General features: G+C 35.8%; 1 long non-coding RNA gene across 1 annotated transcript; it reads left to right on the top strand.

Annotated features, from left to right (window-relative positions):
- Nucleotides 1-2,351: 2,351 nt before the first annotated feature.
- On the top strand, nt 2,352-4,506 carry LOC145103701 (uncharacterized). The gene is made up of 2 exons (XR_013706806.1): nt 2,352-2,972; nt 4,295-4,506. It is a non-coding gene; the product is annotated as an uncharacterized LOC145103701 (long non-coding RNA).
- Nucleotides 4,507-24,701: the final 20,195 nt, after the last annotated feature.

The raw sequence follows: 24,701 nt of genomic DNA, 5'->3' as shown, positions 1-24,701 counted from the left end.
TGTCAATCCATAAACTTTAATTTGATTACTGGGTTGTCTGCTGTCATTTGGCTAACTAATTTTTTGATGAGACTATTGCTGAGTTGGACCGTTTATTAAGGAACTATTATGTGTTGTCAATTTATAAACTCTTATGAATTTCCACCACTTGCTTTTGTAGGCTTAAACTGATGTGGTTTATGGGCTTATTGACATGGAACCTATGGTGGCATGTTGACCGTTCTTTTTTGTTGATTAAACTTTTATTGTTGTAAATTTACTCCTACATTTTTATTATGATTGAGATTAAAACTGCATATTTACACGAAACTTGATAACCAACCATGTTGAAGTGTACTAAATATTTCATACATAGATAATGATCCCCTACCCTATATTAATATTTTTTATTCAAGAAACCTCATCTGATCATATACAAGTTTTCCTTTGATTTATAATTTTCTTTCACTGCGACATGTTTCTTCTTTCTTTAATTTTTATGTTTGTCCATCCTCTTTGAAATCAATATAGAACCGTGAAAATATCTTTTCATTATTTTATGTTCTACTTGAACCAATTGAAGACGTTTCCATATGTTGTGTATTATTAAAAAACCAAGTTTCCCATATTGAAGTCTATTTAAATATTAGTTATAGTAAATATTTTTTTGGTTATAATAATTTAGACGAACGTTTGATTTAACCATTTTTTTATTACAAAATTAAAATTATTGAATATTCCCTTATTCATATGTAACTTTCGAATCGTACATTAATTTTTTATTACATTTTAAACCTCAGTAATTTTATTATATTTATTTGTAATAAATTTAGGATTTTACTGAATCTATCACTTTTTTAACAGCTAACACATATACCCTTCAAATCTTACTCATAAACTATTCATTTTGTTCATAACGGACTTGAGTCATATTTTCAAACATCTTGGTTGATCCTTATTTTCAAATGTTTGATAATTTTATTTTATTTATTTTTATTAAATTTGAGATTTCAGTGAATCTATCATCTTTTTTTAACGGCTAACACATGCTTTTTACTCCTAAACTACTCCTTTTGACCACTACGGGACATAAAACATTTTCAAACAAATTGATACTGCTACGTTAAAGGTTATTTCGTTATTTACATTTAACATTATAAAACCAGTTCTATGTATTATGACCGGCCAATAAAGACAAACATCATGTTAAAACAAGGTACTACGAATGTTAAAAGTTTTTTTTTTTTTTTTTTTTTTTGTTTTTTTTTGTAGTTTGCATTTTGTTTAAAAAAATGTATGTGTTTAGTTGTGATGATGATGATTTGTTGCCCCAACACACACATTGTTTTCATTTTTATGTTTTAATTATAAAATTTTCGGGGGAACTCTGTTCTTATTTAAAAAGGCGGTTGATCTAAAACAGTTTTAAACAATATTTTCACCTCAAATAGACACAAACATGCATTTATTGCAACACCTTTATACCCTCAATGGTCAACCATAAAAACTACTAAGCGTTAAACTAAACCATAAACCATGAGCGTAAACCAATTCAATGAAACTATTTGTCTAAAGTAGATGTAAGTGGGTACATACCTCATAAATATACATATCTTCAAGGAAACTATTTGCCAAATGTCTTTTTTTCTTTTTCTAAATTTACATCAATGAAGAAATTATTTAGTTTTTTTCAAATATGTTATCATGAATTAACAATTATCTATTTTTCAACACAATGGAGATGACATGTTCTAATTGAAGTTGAAATAAAAACAATTTCAAATTTGGTTATGTTTTGCGATGAGAGTCAATAAAGCCCAAGGACAAACAATTCCAAATGATGATATTTATCTTCCAGAATCGATTCTCGTATGACCAACTTTATGTAACATTATCTAGAGAGATATCATGTGTCAATACAAAAATATTAGTGAAGCCTGACGAACAATTCAACGGTAGTGAAATATGTACATCAACTATGGTGTATAAAGAATGCACAATCAGTCATGTGTATATATATATTTGTAAACAATCCAAACTTTTCATTTTTAATTCTTATTGATTTCATTTATGCTAACATTACTTTTATTGATAACTGTTTAGATTTAGTAAACTATTTGCGTAAAAAAAATCGCCTCTAAAACTAATTTTTGAAAGAAATTATTCATACCCGTCGCTTAGCGTGGTAAACGGCTAGTATATATATATATATATATATATATATATATATATATATATATATATATATATATATATATATATATATATATATATATATAATGTTTATAAAGAAATATAAGAAATTTTCCATATTATTTATACAACTGATGTTCTTATTCTCTGTTTTTCTTTTTAGTTTTCCTTCACACCTCTCTCTCTCTCTCTCTCTCTCTCAACACAACCTCCTAAACGCCACCACTACTCATCATCACCACCATTTCCCATGCTCTGCCACCTACAATCACCGACTACCGCCTCAAGATGACTAATTTCCTCACTTTATAAATATGGGTTCGATTTTCTGGTTGATTTTATTAATTGTAGTTCTCCTTTTCAAATTTGCAGGTTTCATTCTACATTTATCAACCACTCGACCTCCTAAACGCCACCACCACTCATCATCACCACCATTTCCCAGGCTCCGCTACCTACAATCACCGACTACCGCCTCAAGCTGACTAATTTCCTCACTTTATAAATATGGGTTCGATTTTCTGGTTTGATTTTATTATTTGTAGTTCCCCTTTTCAAATTTGTAGGTTTCATTCTACATTTATCATCGCTTTCAGGTATGAGATCACCTCTATTCCGTCAGTTTCTTTCGTTATCCATTTATGGATTTTTTATTAAACTTTTTTCAGATCGATTCACTTGTAATTTTGAAGTATGACTAGTTGACTACACAGGTGGAGACTTTTAGTTTAGTAGCGTGTGACTGTAACTAAAGGCTTGATCACTCAAATTCCTTTGAGTACGAAGATGTAGCTGACAAGGTATGTTAATAACCTAATTTAGTACAATGCTTGTTCATTTTGTTGAATTTTTAGGAACCGGGGGGCCACTATTGGTATTTTTGCGTATTTACAGTTTATATAATTGTGGGTTTTTGAAATTTGTCGTGTGTTGAAACTAAATACATTAGAATTTTGGGCTTGCTATACACTCCCCACCCTACCGACACACACTAAACTTATATCTTAGGGTGTTTGGGTTAGCTTCTCAAAATAACTTATTAGCTTATTAGATTTTTAAAAAGTTAATAAGCTAAAAATGTGTTTGGATGTTTGAAAGTAACTTTTTAATTAGCTTTTTGAATAGGCAAAATAGAAGGGTTTCTAAAAGCTAGAAAATCCTAGCTTTTAACTTTTTGGTCATTTTACCCTTAAAAAGCTGATTTTCTAACTCAAACATTTTTTAGAAACTGCTTTTCGAAAAATTCGTAAACTAATGAGCATTTTTCCTAAAATCACTTTTGTGATAAGAAAAAAAAAAAGCTAACCCAAACACACCCTTACTCTTCGATTTCTTTTATGGGCTTTTTTAAGAAAAAAATCACTTTTGTGATAAGAAAAAAATCCACAGTCAAATATGTTTGTTTATTCAAAGAAATTTGGTAATGTAGTTCTTAGATTTGATTTTATTGATTTTCTTGGCGATGTTTCTATCGATTAACATGAGTTTGATTTGATTCGGTGATATGTTTCGATGCAGGTCTTGTTTTGAGTTTGATTTTTGGTTTTCTTCATTGATTTTTTGGTTTTCTTTCACTTATGTCTATGTCAAAAGTCCCTAATTACGTATGATTTGAGTTGTAATAGGCAAGTTCTGGAAATTATTGGACCTATCTTGCAGTTTTGCTCTGTTGTTCCTCATTTACTTCTGTTTTTTTATCGTTGTTAAAATTAATATAGGACTAAATTTGAATGTGCTCTAATATCATGATTTTTTTGTTTAAGATATTAGAGAGAAAACGAAGATTGAATTTCCATAAACGTAAAGAAACAAATGAGATACTAGCGGTAATTTATGAAGATATAACGAGTCCTACTGTCCGTGTCCGTCTTTTCCAGTTTAATACTTCTTAATTCTTATGTTGTATGTATCACTAACTTAGCTTCTAGGTATGGCTAATACTATATTTTAAGTAACTATATGTTATTTTTGCTTCCTTTGTGTTTATTGAACCGGAAATATAATGATATGCTCAAGATAATGCCATAAGTGTGATGATCCGGCTTATCTTTATAGAAACTTTGAATTTCCAGGTAATTTAATGGTGGATTTTTTTTTTGTTTTTTTATTTTTTTATTTGAAGGTTGCTTTTGGTGATTTGTGATCACATGGATTCAAAGGTTTGCTCAAAGGTTGTCTTCCCTATAACTTATAATAGGTAAAACAATTGTTGTTTTTTGTATAGCTTCTTCCTTTTGTCTAATGTTCTTATTTTGATAGTGCCGGTACACGTTATAGTGTGCTCTAGCGATTTTGTGATTTTCTTTCCTGTGAAGTATTTGTTAATATTACCAAGTGAATTGGTCTAACCTTGTGTTCATTAGCATTTGCTTTTCCAAGCGATTTTATGGCTATTTTTTGGAAGCTATAACATGTTTTACAATTTAGAAAGAACGATAGTACATAACCAAAAAATTGTTTATTATACTCATAATCGGTTGTTTTCATAATGTTTGGCATGATTTTCTTAATTATAACTTGCTTGTGCTGTTGTTCAAGTCATATTCTATATTCTCATTAAAAATCGGTTTATTATATCTTATCTTTCATTCAAGGGACGGATTCTACAAAAATCAACATCTTTTAAGGATATTTTTTTTTGTTTTTTACATCTCTTCATATTTTTAATATTATCAATTTTATATTATGGTATAATTGATAATTTATAGATTATTAATTAATACAAAATATATTTTGATTTTTATTAAAAAAAATAGCTAATCGGCGTAGTAGCATAGTAAATTGATTAGGCTTCATTTAAAAATTAATATGGTGTCTATCTAAAACTTAGATGTCCGCTTAAAATTATAATTTTTTTTTTCCAAACCAAGGTATGGACACCTTCCATGATATATTGGGGTCGTCATTGGATAGAATATCAATGTACCCGATTAAGTTAAATTTATAGACATTCACACGTGCATATAAAATATACACTTCTTCAAAATACTTGTTCAAGTATTTTGCATACACACTAAAACTGGATTACTACATCCATCTTATATAATCTAGTATGTTTACTGTGTTTACCAACAAACATTAACATTCCATTTAGTTGCGGTCAAGAAGATTAAAAAAACCTCAATGCATATTAGTTTTATTGTTTTAAAAATCAGAATATAAAAAAACTATAGACACATACATGCGCCTAATTGTACTCACTTCTTATTTTTCAACCAAACAATAATAATCAAACCTTCCCTTTTATGTTTGTCATTTAATCAGTTCTTTCAACCAAACAATAATAATCAAACCTTCCCTTTTATGTTTGTCATTTAATCAACTAAAACCAAAGGGAGTGTCGTTATGGTTTAGGATAATTTACAAGTTTGGTCTCTAACTATTTTTTTTTAAATTGGACCATCATTATTGTTTGTTTTTGTTATGTGCTTAGTCCCTAGTAGACCTAAAAAGACAATATTGCCATTAATATTTTTTTTTGTTTTTTTTGTATTTATTAATTTTAAAAAAAATTAGAAATACACGGGGCTTTCTTTTCTACGTCATCTCTCACCGCTCACTCACTTGCCTGAAAGTCCGCCATTAGCTTTAGTTCGTTAAAATCAAATGAATTACTATAAAAAAATGCAAAAAAACGATAGGAGTAGGGGAAGTGATAGATATCAGAAGAAGGGCAACCAAAAGTAACATCTCATAGTTCTAAAGCCTCTTACCACATGGATTCCGACGAGCTTGATGAATATAGTTAGACCTAGATTTTTTTCGAAATGATGGTGAAGCTCTTAAGAGGGGAAGACAACCATAGCTTCCTTGTGTCTCTTTTTTTCTTAAGAAGGTGAGGGTGTAAGAGGTGGGGGCTTGGGGCATTCTGAGAGGCGTCGTTAATAAGAACTTTTCTTTGCACCAGTCAAATTGAAAAGGGTAAGGAGAAATGGATTTAGTGGTTTGTGGAGGTGGTGTAATATGTAAAGAGTGAATGGTGAGGGTGGACCCATTCAACTACTCTTTGAGCTCACCGGAGAAAAAATTTCAATTGTATAATAACAAAAATATAAATAAATAATAAAGATTTTCCAAAATCTCAATATATATATATATATATATATATATATATATATATATATATATATATATATATATATAATATAAATAAATAATAAAGATTTTCCAAAATATCAATATATATATATATATATATATATATATATATATATATATATATATATATATATATATATATATATATAATGGTAAAATAGTCATTTTATATAGAGACCAACGACGTAACAAAACCATAACATAGGGACCGTCCGAGTTAAAATGAAAGTAAGGGAACAACCGCATAGATTACGCATAACAACGGGATCATTCGTGTAATTTACTCTTAGTTTTATTATTTGGAAAATCTAAATATTAAAAACTATAGACACATATGTGTGCCTGTTTGCATGTGCCTAATTTTAGTGACTTTTTATTTTTCAACCACACAATTATCGTATAATTGATAACTTATAGATTATAAATCCAAAATATATTTGATTTTAATAAACAAATAGTTAACCAGCATATTAGCATATTATATTGAATTTGTTTCATTTAAAAATTAATAAGGTGCATATATCTAAAACTTAGATATCCGGTTGAAATTATAATTTTTTTTTCTTCCAAATTAACCAAGGTATGGCCACCTTCATAGTATATTAGGATTGATCTTGGATAGAATATCCATGTACCTGATTAACTAAATGCACTTCTTTAAAAAATACTTGTTCAAGAATTTTGCATACACACTAAAAATGGATTACTACATCCATCTTATATAATGTAGTATGTCTACTAGCAAACTTTAACATTCCATTTAGTTAAAGAGCCTTGAAGTCAAGAACATTAAAAAAACCATCAATTCATACCATCTTCTTTTATTAGTTTTATTATTTTAAAAATCAAAATATAAAAAAACTATATACACATATATGCACCTAATCGTACCAACTTCTTATTTTTCAACCAAACAGTCACTTTTGTATTTGTCGTTTGAACAGCTAAGACCAAAGGGAGTGGCCTTATGGTTTAGGTTAATTTTCACGTTTTCTCTCAAACTTATTTTTTTTAAACTCGGATCATCCCTATTGTTTGTTTCTGTCACACGCTTAGACACTAGTAGACCAAAAAGACAATATTGCCCTTACTATTTTTTTTGTTTTTTTTTTGTATTTATATAGAAATATACGAGACTTTCTTTTCTCCTTCCATGTATCCAAAGACATGAAAACAAGTCTCGTTTCTTGCCATTTTCTGGTTGGCGTTCCCATCCTCCACCACCACCCACCCCTCTTCTTCCCCTTTCTCCCTTTTTTTTGAAACATGTGTCACACCTCCTCTGTTATTTCCCTGTACATATAGAATACCAAATACATCTCTCGTTCCGATAGAACTACAACGGCATTCTTGTTCCTTCATACACACAGGGTCATCAGATATCGGTGTACTACCAAACCCTACACATGTGTCGATTTATGTATTCACTGAGCGTTACACAAACGTTGATTTATAGATCCACACCACCATCACTTTATAGATATGACTACCGATTCATCCCCTACACACCAATTCATCAATGAAGATAATAGGATAAGTAACTGTCATTAACCTAACATCATCGATTTTTTAATTCTCATTCATTCTGTGTCTTACTTTAGTACCTCTCGTCTTGGGTCCCTACCTCCCCGATCCTTGTTAACTTGAAAAAGTTCCTTATTTGAGGTAATACTTGTCGATTTCATCTTTCTAGGTTACCGGTGTTTCTAGGTTAGCGATCCCCCATGAATGAAAAAGCTCCTGTTCAAATACTCTTTGAGGTCACCGGAGAAAAAAAAGGAAGCAAAGAGGTTGTTTGGTCGGAGAATACTTAAGGGACTAAGTGGTGTGGTAATATGGGTGTACATCTGCTTTTAATGGTTGTACGTGCTCAGTAATTATGTAATAATAAAAATATAAATTGTATAATAACAAAAATATCAATGAATAATAAAGATTTTAAAAAATATAAAAAATAAAATATGTCGGTAAAATAGTCATTTTATATTTGTTAGGGACCAACAACGTAACAAAACCATAACATAGGGACCGTCCGAGTTAAGAAAAAAAAAGTAAGGGACCAACCGTGCAAATTAACCATAACAACGGGGATCATTCGTGTAATTTACTCTTAGTTTTATTATTTTAAAAATCTAAATATAAAAAACTATAGACACATACATGCACCTATTTGTATGCGCTTAATTGTACCGACTTCTTCTTTTTCAACCACATAATTATAACCAACCAGTCTCTTTTGAATTTGCCGTTTAAACACCTAAGACCAAAGGGAGTGACCCTCACCATCCCTCGCCAAAACAATGCCAACACCACCCCAAGGAGCTCACAAGACGACCTCTTCAACCGACCACCGAGAGAAGAGAGCACATAGACAATGCCAAAACCGCTACAAAGAGCTCACAAGGGGACCTCATCGACCACCCGCCGATACAAGAGAGGACAGAGAAAGTGGAACCATTTTGCAATTCTTAATATTTCTACCAAATTTTTTAAAAAAATGGACCATTTTTTATAAAAATATAGGATTTTTTTTGTTGGAAGAGTGTCCAAGGTCATTAACTATTGGTACTATTTCTAATAATAACAAGGTCCTTTTCGGTTGCCCTCAAGACCCAAATTGAGTAGAATAAATAAAGGAGAAATTGGTTTATTTATTATTATGGTTAATAACAAATTAGAAACTAATTGGAAATATATTTGGGGAATTAGTTAACAGTTTAATTAATTAATGGGTTGAATATTTATTAATCGGTAATTGGTTAGTTAGGAATGTTTCATAACCCCTATGGAATTAACGTTGGATGAAAATCACTCCATCCCAAATGGGAAAAGGAGTGAATTTCATGGTTACCTCCTCATACCACATGGGAAGGAGTGCAAATCCTAGGATGGGATCGAAGGCTATAAATAGGGCCTTAGGGATTTCATTCGTCCTTGCGCCTTGGCTTGAAGTTTTGCCAACCCTCTTTGGGTTTGGGTTTGTTAAATTGATCCTTCTCCTCGTTATTTTTATTCCAATCTTTGGAGTCATTGGGTGTGATACCATTAGAAGGATTGTGGTTTGGGTCCTCGCATCCAAGGAGCTTCGTGGAGGATCAAGATCTCAAGCAAGGAGAACAAGGGTGTAGTAGTGTTGATTATGATGACGTATGCAGAATTAGAAAGGGTACAAATGGGTTTGTAATGATTCTCTCTCTAAAACTAATGCTCTCCAACTTGCTTTCAAGTTCTTACATAATGGGAGTCACCCACTTCCTATTTATAGGAAAGACTCAACCTATTTACACATACAAGAGGGTAAGCCCTAACACTCCACATCCAAGCGTGACTTTGCACGCTAACATTCTCCCCTCAAAGTTAGGATTGGATGTCCTGGCTTCAATACTCAAGATCAAACTCCCCTTTGAAATGATATCGGTCTTCAAATCCGCAAATGAATACCTGAAGCTTCGAATACCCTCTTTTTATTCTCCCCCTTTTTATAATCAAAAAATGATTATAAAACCCATTAAGGGTGAGAAGCGCCCGATGAATAATCTTCACAAAACTCCGCCTTGATATGTGCCCAATATTAAACACCGAAAAACTTGCATGAAAAAACAATCACGAAAAAGTCTCGAAAAATTTCCAATTTGTGAAAAAATTTGACTTTTTGGTGAGAGTTGCAGGATTTTCCTAAATCCGGGTAAAAACTGTCACTTTCTCAATTATGCAGGGACCCGTTTCGCCAAAAACAACTTAATATGCGAAACTCTACTCCATTTGCGAAACTGGGCATAAAGTGTAAATTCGCACAAACTGCAGGGGCCTGAAATGTAAATTCCAACATTTCTCAGAATTGGTGCCCCAATTTCGAAGTTGGTTTATTTTTGCCAAAATTTCGAAACATCAGGGACTCAATGCGAAAATTTTGCCTTCTTCATTATCTTTTTACTCCAATGTCGAATTTGGGTTTAAATTGCCATTTCTTCGAAACATTAGGGGTGAATTTCGAAACTATTCATTCGTCTTCTTCAATTCGTTAGACAGGCAACAAAATCCAACACGCTTCGCTTTTAGTTTCAAGAATTCTTTAGCGAAGCACCTTCTTAATCAGTCAGCAGGAGATCGAAAACGAAGCCATGCGAACCAGTGAATGTCTTCTAAATCATTCAGTCTCTTAACCACCGCTTCGCTATTATAGGGCTTCGTTATCAAGCTTGTATCCATCGACTATCTGTTCGTCATCCCACCGCTTCGCTATTACATGGCTTCGTTATCAAGCTTGTATCCATCGACTATCTGTTCGTCATCCATACATTTATCCTTCGACCAATATGAACAATCGACATCAAAACCATCTTCCCTTTCGAAATCAACATACAATCCTTCGATCCTTGACACCAACGATTCCTAACAATTCGACCCAAAATTAAGAGCCTTCGCTTTTCATCAACAACGACTCGACATCAACGATTCCAAGTCTAAAATCAATCCATCAAAGTCGACCATTCCCAGTTCGTTCCCAATCAATCGACAAAACATAGCAACTCCCGGTTCGTTCCAAAACCATCGACCACAGCCAAAAACAACATTAACGCTTTGTACTTCGTGCTATCATCGACTTCAAAATCAAAAGTCAAAATCGATTCGCATATAATCTAAAATCATTCCGCAAAAATGATTTCGTCCCCAAGCATACTATCGACCAGCGAACCTGATTTCAAAGCGAACCTTATTTCAAATCAAACCATCAATCGAATTACTCCAAACGATAACGTTACTTGTCGAAATTGTCTTCTCCTTACAGATGAATTTTACCCCAAACCAAATCGTTTCCGGTTAACATATCAATTTGTTAGAACAACAATTATGAAGCCCATTCAACACCAAAATGCGAAGTCTTGGTTCCAGTTTCAAGACCTTCATACCAAATCATAATTTCCAAAATCAGTCTTCGTCATCAAGAACACATCACCTCTAAGATCGAATTTAGACTCAAATTAGACTAGATTTCGACATCTTGAGCCTCAAAACATCTTGTATTAACCAATTTCTTCTACCAATTCATCAATTCATCACTTAAATATCAACTTCAAAGTTTGACTTTTTGAAGTCAAAGATAAAAAAAAAGAATTTGATGATTCAATCAACAAATTTTGGATCAAAACATGACTAGCCAATTGTTCTTCATCACAATCATGTGTTCTTTGAACAAGTTCATCAAAATCAAGAACCAATTTGATGATTTCTTCACTTGAACTTGTATAAAATCAAGTTCATCATATTCCAAATCATATAAAATCAAAACTCATTTACAGATAAGCATTCAACATCTATCGAAAAAAACAATGAGAAACGAGATTAAGAACTCAAGAACAACCGATGATGAAGATACATGAGCCCGATGGTACAAGTACAAGATGCGTGTGTACAAGTCAAATGATGAACAACTATTGGCGATTCAAACGAATTAAAAGATTTGTGGTATCACACACAAAAGGAACAATAATCGGATTGGATATGAGATTTTAGGCTCAACCATGTTGTGAATAGTAACATTAGAATTTGGCTTAGAGTGAATCGATGAACAGTACTCATTCACTTGATAAATCCGAGTCAACAATAACATTTCGAAATTGTGCAAAAAAAATTTAGAATATTGATTTTGTGATATGATCTTACAAAAAATAATTGGATCAAACAAAGGGATTTGAAACGAATTAGATCCAATGAGTCAAAGCAATCAAAAATGAGAAACGCAACGAACGAATCAAAATCATGGACTTTTTGGAATCCATTTGAAAATTTGTGATACCTTTTTGATGATCTGAGTTCCATTTTCAACGAATGAATGAAATTTAGAAGATCTTGGTTCTTTTGTTGGAACGAGAAAATCTCCAATTTGAACATTGTACCACCCATGATGCGTGTTATACAACTCGTTCTTCGTGTTCTTCAACGATCCAAGAACCACCAACACTTTTGGGTTTTGACTTCAAATTCAATGCAACACTTGGAGATTGTTGTTTGGAACCCAAATTTGTTTCACAACAACATTGGATATTTTTGTGAGTAAACCCGCTTGTTTTTGCGTTTGATCTTCTTCTTCTTCTTCTTTATCATGTTTTTGCATCTTGAAAATTTGATTTCATGAGCAAACCCACTTTCCACAATTCCAACTTTGCAAGTTTGAATCAAATCTTTTGGAGTTTGATACTTGTGAATTTCTTGGATTACCGAATTCCAATAAGGAATCATTCCTTCAAACGAATCACAAGAACACAAAATATCATCAGTTTGAATTCCAATCGATCAAAAAACTTTTTCATCTTCAGGAGAATCAACTTGAATCTTCTTATCACGAACTTCAAGAACATCTTCAACAAACTTAATAGCATGAAGATCACTTGGGTTTTCAACATGAGAAATCTTTCTCTTATTAAACAAATCTCTTTCTTCTCCATCCTTTCAATTTTCACTAGAAGATAACATGAGCTTGGAAATTTGAACTGTGATAACTGTCAATTTCTAGTCGAGTCAAAGTCAAATAAAGTCAACAAGTCAAACCGGTCAACTCAGCTAACCCTTGTATACTAGGGTTTACGTTATGTAATTATTGTTCAACTCGCTATTTTAGTAAGAAGTCATCACTTGGAAAGTTCATAAGTTTAGGATTCTTAAACCCTAATCGGGGTAAGAGATGTAACAAAACGATAAAACACTATTGCATACCCTTCGGAGGTGTGTAAGATCCTTAAACATGGCTTATTGGGGATTACGAACGTTGCATTTCGAAGTTAAACACTCGCAGAGGTCACAAACTAAGTCTCTTTCGATCTCTCTCACTCTATCTCTCTCTATCTTAAATCTCTCCCAAATCTCTCTCTGTATGAGAAATCTCTCCCAAATCTCTATCTGAATGAGAAATCTCTCCAAGTATGTGAAATATCTCCCAAATCTCTCTCTGAATGAGAAATCTCTCCAAGTATGTGAAATCTCTCCCAAATCTCTCTCTGAATGAGAAATCTCTCCAAGTATGTGAAATCTCTCCCAAATCTCTCTCTGAATGAGAAATCTCTCCAAGTATGTGAAATCTCTCCCAAATCTCTCTCAAAATCTCTCTCAACTTCTTATAATCACTCGGGGCATCCCGACCCTTAATTTAGACGAAAACCGCTCGAAAACGGAAGTTTATGCGAAAAACAGCCTTAAGGAGCCGAACCCTCTTAAGGAGCCGAACCCTTCTATTAGAACCAAAACTAAGAAGAACCGAAGGTAAGAGGACCGAAGCTACCCTATGAGAACCGAACTTAGCCCTTCTGAACCGAACCTCGCCTAGGACCGAGCCTCGCCTTCGCTCCCTTCCCTTCGCATACGAGACTTCTGAGGGACCAAATCCTCCTCTCGGTTCTCATCCACTTTCGGTTCTATGAGCTGGAACCGAACCTACGGCCCTAAATTTCGGAATTTGGCAATTATTGCCCGGTTTTCAATATTTTTAGCGTTTTGAGCCCGTTTTTCGAGATTTTAACTCGGGATTTTCACCCAAACTCGTATTTTAACATAATAAACCCTAAATATTCATATTTTAACTATATTGGAGGAAAATCATTTCCTAAGAATAACATCTCTTGGATAAGATACTTAAGGTGGAGTGTTGACTTTGCTTTAGTGTATGACACAAGCAACCACCCCATGCCCACTCCATGACCCACACTTGTCCTTCCACCATACCTAGTCATTCCATAGTACTTTTCCCACCATTTTCCAGCCACACACTTGGTCAAGGGCTGGAATACCCTCCTCTCTCCTCACATTTCTCTCATTCCTCTCATTTTCCACCAAAGAACAAACTTCATTTTCTCTCACTTTCTCTCTCAAAAGTTTCGAGATTCAAGGCTATTCTCCAAGATTTTCTTCTACTTTTGGTAAGTATTAACATCCTCCATATGATTATTTCACTTCTTTCTACTCACATCATGGATATCTTACACAAACATCATCACATTCATGTTAGATCTTCGAATCTTCAAAGCATCTTCTAAGTGTTCTTGAGTTGAACATTTCTTTTCTTCAACATCCATCCACTAAGAACACACAAGGTGATTTCATACCCCTATCTTTTCACGTTTTTCTTAAGTTTTAAGGGGGGGGGGGGGGTAATACAAGTTAAAACTCCAAGAACACAACTAAACTCATCCAACAGCTTTCATCATAAAAGTTTAACTCCATTCACGGACTGTTTTGGTCAACTTAAACATTTTAGTTTTCAAAACTGTATTACATGCAAATAGTTCAGGTTCATACCTTTAAAATGACTACTTGCACATCCCCATACGATGTTTCTGCTATTTATGGTGATTTTTACAAAACTGTTTATCACTGTAGCCACGAATTCGGACCAGTCAGTGAATATGAACGTTTTCACACCAGTTAGAGATTTTTAAAAATCACAATAAAATTTATGTACTAACTAGACACATTTTCTAAACTCTCAGTGTTTATGGATTCAATTTTTGACTCATTATAATTTTTCTATAATTATTCCAAGAACAGGAACAGAAAAGATAACACTAGCAAATTATTGATAACTCATTTACACCTTGTAACTTGCTGAGCAAGGTGTGTATTATCTTATATAAATACATGTTGGTTATATTACATGTCTTTTACCTCATTACAGAGGTTTACATTATATGTAAAAAGCATTTCTACCATTACAAAACGTTTTTTATAAGCTATAATAGGTATAGTTTATGTTTCGTATACATTACAAATATTTATGATAAACTACGGTAAGTATAGTTTATGTTTCATATACATTATAAACGTGTTTCCATTAACTCAACAAACACATTTCGGAAGGTTTTATTCCCATGGAAAAAGGTTTTACACTCACGCACACTAAACGTAAACTTGTTAACGTAAATTGTGAGACATTCTTCTCAGTACTCCTAGAGTACAGGTTAAAATTCCTTGTAGTTATAACCAGAGTCTCTTGTAGGGAGAACGTGATAGTTGTGTATAGATCTATATTGGGTCTGACAAACCCACACCTGAGCTGCATGCAACAGCTAGACCGGCAGGTCTGGGGTGACAAGTGTCATTATCTTTTTCGACGCCTGAGAAACGTCGTGGCAGGTTCATTAGTCATAGTATGGTTATAGCGACTCACATAGGGAGTTAACAACACATAAAGTTTACGGGAATTTTCTCAAATCAAAAAGGGTTTTATGTCGATTTAAAATCACCTTTTATATCAATAAGTATGGATATTACTTGTACATTTCGGTCTTGGTATTTAAGACTACACATCACTCTCGTAAGGAAAATATTAGATTTTTCTTGGTAACACACAACTCATTATAAAGATCGGTTTCCAAACTCTTCATCTAAAAAGCTTATGAACTCACCAACTTAATTGTTGACACTTTTTCAAAACTACTTGTATTCTCAGGAAATCAACGAAACCAGGTAACCACAAGCGTTTGAGGATGGAACGCTACGACGTTGAACAACTATTTTTATATCATGTTGTAATCAATCATTGAAATACGTAACACTTGAAACCATGTAATTCTTTTCTGATTATATATATGATTGGTTGTATTTACTTTGAGCACTATTATACTCGTTGTTGTGATACTATACATGAAGTCCGCCACCCCCGTACGTTTCCGCCATCCTTGGTTTGGGGGTGTGACAGATTGGTATCAGAGCATTGTTTATAGTGAACTAAGTATATCGAACCACATAAGATATACAAACTATAAATGCATTGGGACTAAAGTCTCTGATTTAAACGTTTTCAAATAATTATACTTTTAGAAATAAATAGTTTCTTGTTAAAAGTATAAATACATACATGCATACCGGTATAGTGTCACGTCTAAGGAAAACACAAAAGTAAAATGAGGAGTTGGACACTACGAGTAGACCTTGGGATATGTAATCAGACTTGGGATGAATATAGCCTGATCAACTATATTTATCCGAGGTGTGACTATGGTATGCCGGGGCATGGTCATAGTGAGCAACAAGCCTAAAAACTTCCCATACAAGAAAGTTACTAAGAACCAAACATAACATTTAAAATACTATAGGAGTATTTTGTAATATTATAACTTATGTGAAAACTAAACAGATCCTTAATAATAGGTCTATAGTCACTGAGTGGATACTCTAAAGTTCTATATAACTTAGAGATCATAGACTTAGAATCTGTGGTCATTGCCTTACTTCCTTTTCCTTGTTTGGATGTGGACGTAGGGTAGGATCACTTATTCGAAGGTCTATCATATCCTTGTTATATGTAATTAGTATGCACTATGTCATTATAGAAGTAATTAATGAGGATCAAATCCCTATAAGTGTTTCTAGGAATACGACTAATATATGCTTCCTACCCCTCCTATTCTCGCACATATAGCATAACAAGATTCTACTTACCAGGCGACCCCTACCTTCCCAACCAGCGAAATGGTGGATGGTTAGGAGAAGAACCCGAAGAAGACCCCAATGAATAACCCGAGGAAAACGAGGAAGAAGAATCTGAAGATGAGGAAATCAAAATAATGACGAGTGAAGATGAAGACGAGGAAGAATCAGAAGAGGAACCGGAGGTGATCAACCCTCCATACATAGCCAGGGTTCCTGCGAATCGTTTCGACTACATCGGACCTGTGCCCCATTGGGCAACCGTGATCGAGGGTTGTAGTCGACAGCAACGACAACGATCACCATTTGGAGATCAACAAGGTTGCTATGACCTCAACCACGGGGGACCGACTGACAGAGCCCTCCCGGCGAAGACCCGGCAGATCGCGAACATCGGGGATCAAAATAGGGAGACTGGGAATCAAGTTCGGGAACTGCATGCTACTACAGACGCTACCATCTCACAAACTCGAGGCTTGGAAAGAAGCTACTATTTCAGAGACCAACTTCATGGGGACTTTATCGCCGCTCGGGCGGAGGCAAAAGGATAACAGGGTAGACACACGGCACTCGAAGAGAGAATGGTTGCAACCAAGCGTCTATTGGCAGAGCTGCAAGGTGCATCGACTTTGTCCCAGACATCGCAAGGGACGGATCGTCGTGAGTAGAGTTCATACTGCTCACAAGACCTGGTAGATTAAGTTCATGAGTATGCGTTGGTGCTACTATATTCTATGTGTAAGCTCAACCCTGCGATTTAAGTGGTTATACTAATCGGGGGATTTATTTGCTGTCAAAAAGTTTTCCTTACAATGATCTGGTGTAGACCTGCATCAATGTCAAAATTTTCTCTGAAACGAAAATTTCTAGAATCATATTAACAAAATGGGCTTACGGCAGGTCCATTAGACTCGAAGGTCTATTAAGTCTTACTCATGCAACTAAGCGTACATCAAGTGGTCGTAAGAAGGACCTGGCTTGGATCAAATTTCAAGGTTTCACTTGGATAACAGAACTACTAAATTCCATGGGTTTATTATATATAGACTCTTATTAGGAATTGCTTTCAGAACACCATAAGGATCGAAATACAATACACTTAGAACTAAGATAAACTTAGTTAGATAACTCGCGACGCACAACCCTTTCTAACGACTCATTATTGTCTCACCTTTAAACATTTTGGTTGAAAGGTGCCTTTTTCGTAGACATATAGGGTGCGATCATACCAGCACTAATGCACCGGATCCCATCAGAACTCCTCGGCTAAGAGTGTTTGGGCAAAGATAGTATCTAGGATGGGTAAATTTAACATTCGTACAAAACCCACTTCTACCCATTTCCGTAACTCCATCTCGGGAGTGTTTAGCAGAACACTAAGAATAGTGCAGCAATGTGCGAAATTTATATGTGTGAATATAAATTGTAAGAATGCACTTGAGGTAATCATCCCCACTCACAAAATCATTCTTCATCATGAAATAGAATTATGTCCTCACCAAGAGGTAACCAACCAACTAGCAAGGCGACAACCCTGCAGATAGACTCTGCTACTTTTCAAGCTGCAGTCACGGCAGCCGTGGCAGCCATTATGGCGCAACTCGATGCTAACCACGCCAACGGACGCGGAGATAGTGCCAGAAATACTAACCGCAATAACAATCGAGAACACCAACAGACGTCTACCAACGAAAATACCTCAGACCACAAACCTAAGAGCAAGAAAAGGAAGTTTTGGAATAAAAAGAAGCGCAACCTATCCCAAAAACTCGCTAAAAGACAACAATCCTTGGCTGCCCCTACAATTAAGACAACAGTCACAACACATGCCTCGACATCCGCCACAACATCTGTCACTCAAGCACCAGACAGGCAATATATGGGAACACTTCCAAAGTGTAACAAGTGTAACTACCATCACACAGGAGCTTGCCGGATTCCACGCTGTATCAACTGCAATAGGAAAGGACATATCGTCCGCTTCTGCAGGACCCCGACCCAACACATCGCTTCAACCAGCAATACTGGTGTAAGTCCAGTATGCTTCCTATGTGGTGAAACGGGATACTTCAAGAGAGACTGTCCAACCGAGAAGAAGGACGGAGGAGCAGGAGGAGTGTGACAACTGAACCAGCGGAGGCAACAAGGAATCTTATTAGGACTTTTGTAATGTTTCCAACAACAAAAACTTTTAAGTACCATATGTTTGTAATGAATTCGGTGTGTTCGCTAAAAATTACTGTCTTTCAAAAAGTAGTTAAAATACCCTCTCGTTAAATCAAATCAAAGACACTCATATGTGACCTTAGGATTATTACCAGCGAGCCGTGATGAATTGATGTATACATCAGGATTAAGTATAATCAAAATACTACAGACTTAAAACAAATAATTCCGTCCTAATTCCTGTTCCATGACTAGTGGTAGTATTAGGATAGAACCATTCACTCGTCGATTTCATCAATATCAAATGACATACGACTTGCATATACTGATCGATCATGGAATGATCGGCCGGGGGTCACAATATAAAGTATCATCACTAGCTATCAGATCACACTTATTGCCAGCACTAGCTATTGTGGTATGAATCAATTGCAGTAGCAATAACATCGATCAAAACGGAAAACACTAAAAAGAAACACAGGGTGCACTACTACTCTAACGAATACCTATTACGAATACGACTTAATACATGTGCCATTGAGAAAATCCGGTGTCGTCATTCGATATGGATTGGTTTGGATCATCACCTTATCCATTGCATATGTTACGAGAAGACCCTCCACCTAACCAGCTGAATATCAAAACCCTCGCCTCTCATAACCCTAAATCTGACTCTGACTCTCTAGTCATCCCTCGTTGGGAAACCCTAAATCACTCTCTGGAGGTGTGTTATACCTTCTGTAACCTTTTCAAATTCTTCCTAGTAAACTCTTCGAGAATATCACTCGTATAGCAGATAAAGATCAAGCATGGAGACATGGGACGAAGGTGGTTAACCTATCACTACCATGAGTATATGCGAAGTATGGTGTATAATTAAGGTTCTACGAACATTGGATGTGTGCTTCCGCCCTATTTCCTGTTCCTTGTCTTGTTGTGGACTTGGGGCAGAATCACCCATCCAACCGTCTTACCAACCCAAATTACATACGACCTGTATGCGCGAGTTCATGATGGATAGACCAGGCACGAGTCCTACCAGGATCTCCGGGACAAGGCTGCCCAGTAGTACGAGTGGATATTCTACCATTCGAATTAATCTAGTCATGTAAATTGAATCCATATGCTCCCCACCGATCTAATCAAACGTGAAGCACTACAGCAGGCCCTATGCAGCGCTTCGAGGATAAGTTATTAATTACGACTTAAGACAGCTAAAGACGTTCAGAGTCGGCTAGGTCACGCATGACCTTGAACTAGGAGCGGTAGTATTCGCCCTAGAGATCTAGAGGCACTATCTCCACGACACGAAGTGTATAATCTTCACCGATCATAAGAACCTAGAAGGCAAGGACGGCAGGGCATGTTATCCCATGAACCGGATCTGGACACCGAAGTTGATGGAATCAGAAATGACGTCATGAACAAAGCACATGAATACTCGCTACTTCATTCATCTAGGCTCGGACAAGATGTGTCTGGACCTCAAAAAGTAACATCAGTGGCCGAATAGGAAAGCTGACATCGCTACACATGTGGGCAAGTATCGGACTTGTGCCAAGGTCAAGGAAGAACAACAGAAGCCTTCGAGTTTCCTACAAACAACCAATGATAACCGAAAGGAAGTGGAAGCAGATAGCCACGAACTTCACAACCAAGTTACCCAAGTCAAAGGGTGGTCTCGATACCCTTTGGGTAATTGTTGATAGGTCGACCAAATCCGCGCACTTCCTACCAATCAAAGGAACCAGCAAGATGGAGAATTTGACTAGAACGTACATCAAAGAGATCACACGACTGCATGGTGTGTCAATACCCATTATCTCTAACAGAGATGGTAGATTCCTTTCACAATTCTGGCAACCCTTACAGGGACTAGACTAGGCTTGAGTACGGCCTACCACCAGCAAACTGACGGGCAGAGCAAAGGAAACTATTCAAACATGGGAAGACATGCTAATGGCTTGGGTGATTGACTTCGGTAAAGCGTGGGAATGCCCACTTACCATTCATTGAATTTTTGCACAACAACAACAATCACCCTAACGTCAAGGTCGCTCCATTCGAAGCTTTCTATAGCCGTAAGGGCAGATCACCACTGCACTGGGCTGAAGTGGGAGATACACAGCTCGCGAAGGGGCGAGTCCCTAACAGCACCCTCACTGACCCTGAATTCATAAGAGATACAACGGAAAAGATCGTACAAATTCGAGAAAGACTGAAAGCGTCTCGAGATCGACAAAAGAGCTACGCAAATAAGCGACTCAAACCCTTGGAATTCCAGGTTGGTGACCATGTACTAGGGGTGTTCAAAAATATCCGTATTCGAAATTCCGAAATTCCGAATCCGAATTATCCGAAAAATCGGATATCCGAAATTTCGGATATCCAATTTTTCGGAATCGGAATTGGATAGTGCTTTTCAGATTTTTCGGATAATTCGGATATCCGATATCCGAAAATTTTGATTTTATTTTATACATTATATGTTATTTTAGTCACATATGTCTTATGATATGAATTTTAGTAACTAAAACATGTTGATAATACCCTTAATTAAATACCTATATTACTTCATATGCCATTCTAATTTAAAAATATGTATTTTTAACTTAAAAACTTCATATGTTTTTCAAATTTTAACAAAATTTCAAATTTTCGGATATCCGATTCCGTATCCGAAATTTCGGATATCCGAAATTTCGGATACGGAATCAGATACCAAAAATCAACTATCCGAAATTTCGAATATCCGAAATTCGGATATCCGAATTTTCGGATATCCGGTTATGAACACCCCTACCATGTACTACTGAAGGTCTCACCGTGGAAAAGAACGGTACGTTTTGGTAAACGTAGGAACTAAATCCAAGATACATCGGGCCATTTGAAATCTTTGCCAGGATTGGCTACTGGCATACAAACTTCGACTGCCACAAGAACTTAATTACGTACATCTTACCTTCCACGTATCGAACTTAAAAGAAATGTCTATCCGACGAGACCCTCGTGATACCACTCAACGAAATCAAAATCAACGAGAGTCTCCACTTCATAAGGGAACCGATTGAAATCATGGATCGGGAAATCAAGGGAACAAAACAAAGTCGTATTCCTATTGTGAATGTCCGTTGGAAGGCTAAATGAGGACCCGAATTTACATGGGAATGCGAGGATCAAATGAAACGAAAGTATCCACATCTTTTCCCAAACTCTTGAAGTCCCCATCAAAATGCTAATTTCGGGATGAAATTCCTTCTAACGGGGGGATGATGTGACAACTGTCAATTTCTAGTCGAGTCAAAGTCAAATAAAGTCAACAAGTCAAACCGGTCAACTCAGCTAACCCTTGTATACTAGGGTTTACGTTATGTAATTATTGTTCAACTCGCTATTTTAATAAGAAGTCATCACTTGGAAAGTTCATAAGTTTAGGATTCTTGAACCCTAATCGGGGTAAGAGATGTAACAAAACGATAAAACACTATTGCATACCCTTCGGAGGTGTGTAAGATCCTTAAACATGGCTTATTGGGGATTACGAACCTTGCATTTCAAAGTTAAACACTCGTAGAGGTCACAAACTAAGTCTCTCTCGATCTCTCTCACTCTATCTCTCTCTATCTTAAATCTCTCCCAAATCTCTCTCTGTATGAGAAATCTCTCCCAAATCTCTCTCTGAAAGAGAAATCTCTCCAAGTATGTGAAATCTCTCCCAAATCTCTCTCAGAATGAGAAATCTCTCCAAGTATGTGAAATCTCTCCCAAATCTCTCTCTGAATGAGAAATCACTCCAAGTATGTGAAATCTCTCCCAAATCTCTCTCTGAATGAGAAATCTCTCCAAGTATGTGAAATTTCTCCCAAATCTCTCTCTGAATGATAAATCTCTCCAAGTATGTGAAATCTCTCTCAACTTCTTATAATCACTCGGGGCATCCCGACCCTTAATTTAGACGAAAACCGCTCGAAAACGGAAGTTTACGCGAAAAACAACCTTAAGGAGCCGAACCCTCTTAAGGAGCCGAACCCTTCTATTAGAACCAAAACTAAGAAGAACCGAAGGTAAGAGGACCGAAGCTACCCTGTGATAACCGAACTTAGCCCTTCTAAACCGAACCTCGCCTAGGACCGAGCCTCGCCTTCGCTCCCTTCCCTTCGCATGCGAGACTTCTCAGGGACCAAACCCTCCTCTTGGTTCTCATCCACTTTCGGTTCTATGAGCTGGAACCGAACCCTTGTATTTCAAAATCTCTCTCAAATCTCTCCAAGTATGTGAAATCTCAGATTTTTCGGATATCGGATATCCGAACCCTTGATAAATCTCTCCAAGTATGTGAAATCTCTCCCAAATCTCTCTCTGAATGAGAAATCTCTCCAAGTATGTGAAATCTCTCCCAAATCTCTCTCAAAATCTCTCTCAACTTCTTATAATCACTCAGGGCATCCCGACCCTTAATTTAGACGAAAACCGCTCGAAAACGGAAGTTTACGCGAAAAACAGCCTTAAGGAGCCGAACCCTCTTAAGGAGCCTAACCCTTCTATTAGAACCAAAACTAAGAAGAACCGAAGGTAAGAGGACCGAAGCTACCCTGTGAGAACCGAACTTAGCCCTTCTGAACCGAACCTCGCCTAGGACCGAGCCTCGCCTTCGCTGCCTTCCCTTCGCATGCGAGACTTCTCAGGGACCAAACCCTCCTCTCGGTTCTCATCCACTTTCGGTTCTATGAGCTGGAACCGAATCTCCGGCCCTGAATTTCGGAATTTGGCAATTATTGCCCGGTTTTCAATATTTTTAGCGTTTTGAGCCCGTTTTTCGAGATTTTAACTCGGGATTTTCACCCAAACTCGTATTTTAACATAATAAACCCTAAATATTCATATTTTAACTATATTGGAGGAAAATCATTGCCTAAGAATAATATCTCTTGGATAAGATACTTATGGTGGAGTGTTAACTTTGCTTTAGTGTATGACACAAGCAACCACCCCATGCCCAATCCATGACCCACCCTTGTCCTTCCACCATACATAGTCATTCCATAGTACTTTTCCCACCATTTTCCAGCCACACACTTGGTCAAGGGCTGGAAAACCCTCCTCTCTCCTCACATTTCTCTCATTCCTCTCATTTTCCACCAAAGAACAAACTTCATTTTCTCTCACTTTCTCTCTCAAATATTTCGAGATTCAAGGCTATTCTCCAAGCTTTTCTTCTACTTTTGGTAAGTATTAACATCCTCCATATGATTATCTCACTTCGTTCTACTCAAATCATGGATATCTTACACAAACATCATCACATTCATGTTAGATCTTCGAATCTTCAAAGCATCTTCTAAGTGTTCTTAAGTTGAACACCTCTTTTCTTCAAAATCCATCCACTAAGAACACACAAGGTGAGTTCATACCCCTATCTTTTCACGTTTTTCTTAAGTTTTAAGGGGGGGAATACAAGTTAAAACTCCAAGAACACAACTAAACTCATCCAACAGCTTTCATCATAAAAGTTTAACTCCATTCACGGACTGTTTTGGTCAACTTAAACATTTTAGTTTTCAAAAATGTATTAGGTGCAAATAGTTCAGGGTCATACCTTTAAAATGACTACTTGCACATCCCCATACGATTTTTCTGCTATTTATGGTGATTTTTACAAAAACTGCTTATCACTGTAGCTACGAATTCGGACCAGTCAGTGAATATGAACGTTTTCACACCAGTTAGGGATTTTTAAAAATCACAATAAAATTTATGGACAAACTAGACACATTTTCTAAACTTTCAGAGTTTACGGATTCAGTTTTCGACTCCGTATAATTTTTATATAATTATTCCAAGAACAG

Source organism: Lactuca virosa, chromosome 1, assembly GCF_052849685.1.
Source record: "Lactuca virosa cultivar CGN04683 chromosome 1, Lactuca_virosa_CGN04683_v6, whole genome shotgun sequence".
NCBI classification, from domain to species: domain Eukaryota; kingdom Viridiplantae; phylum Streptophyta; class Magnoliopsida; order Asterales; family Asteraceae; genus Lactuca; species Lactuca virosa.
Note: the sequence above shows the minus strand (reverse complement) of the source record. Positions and strands in the feature narration are given on the sequence as shown.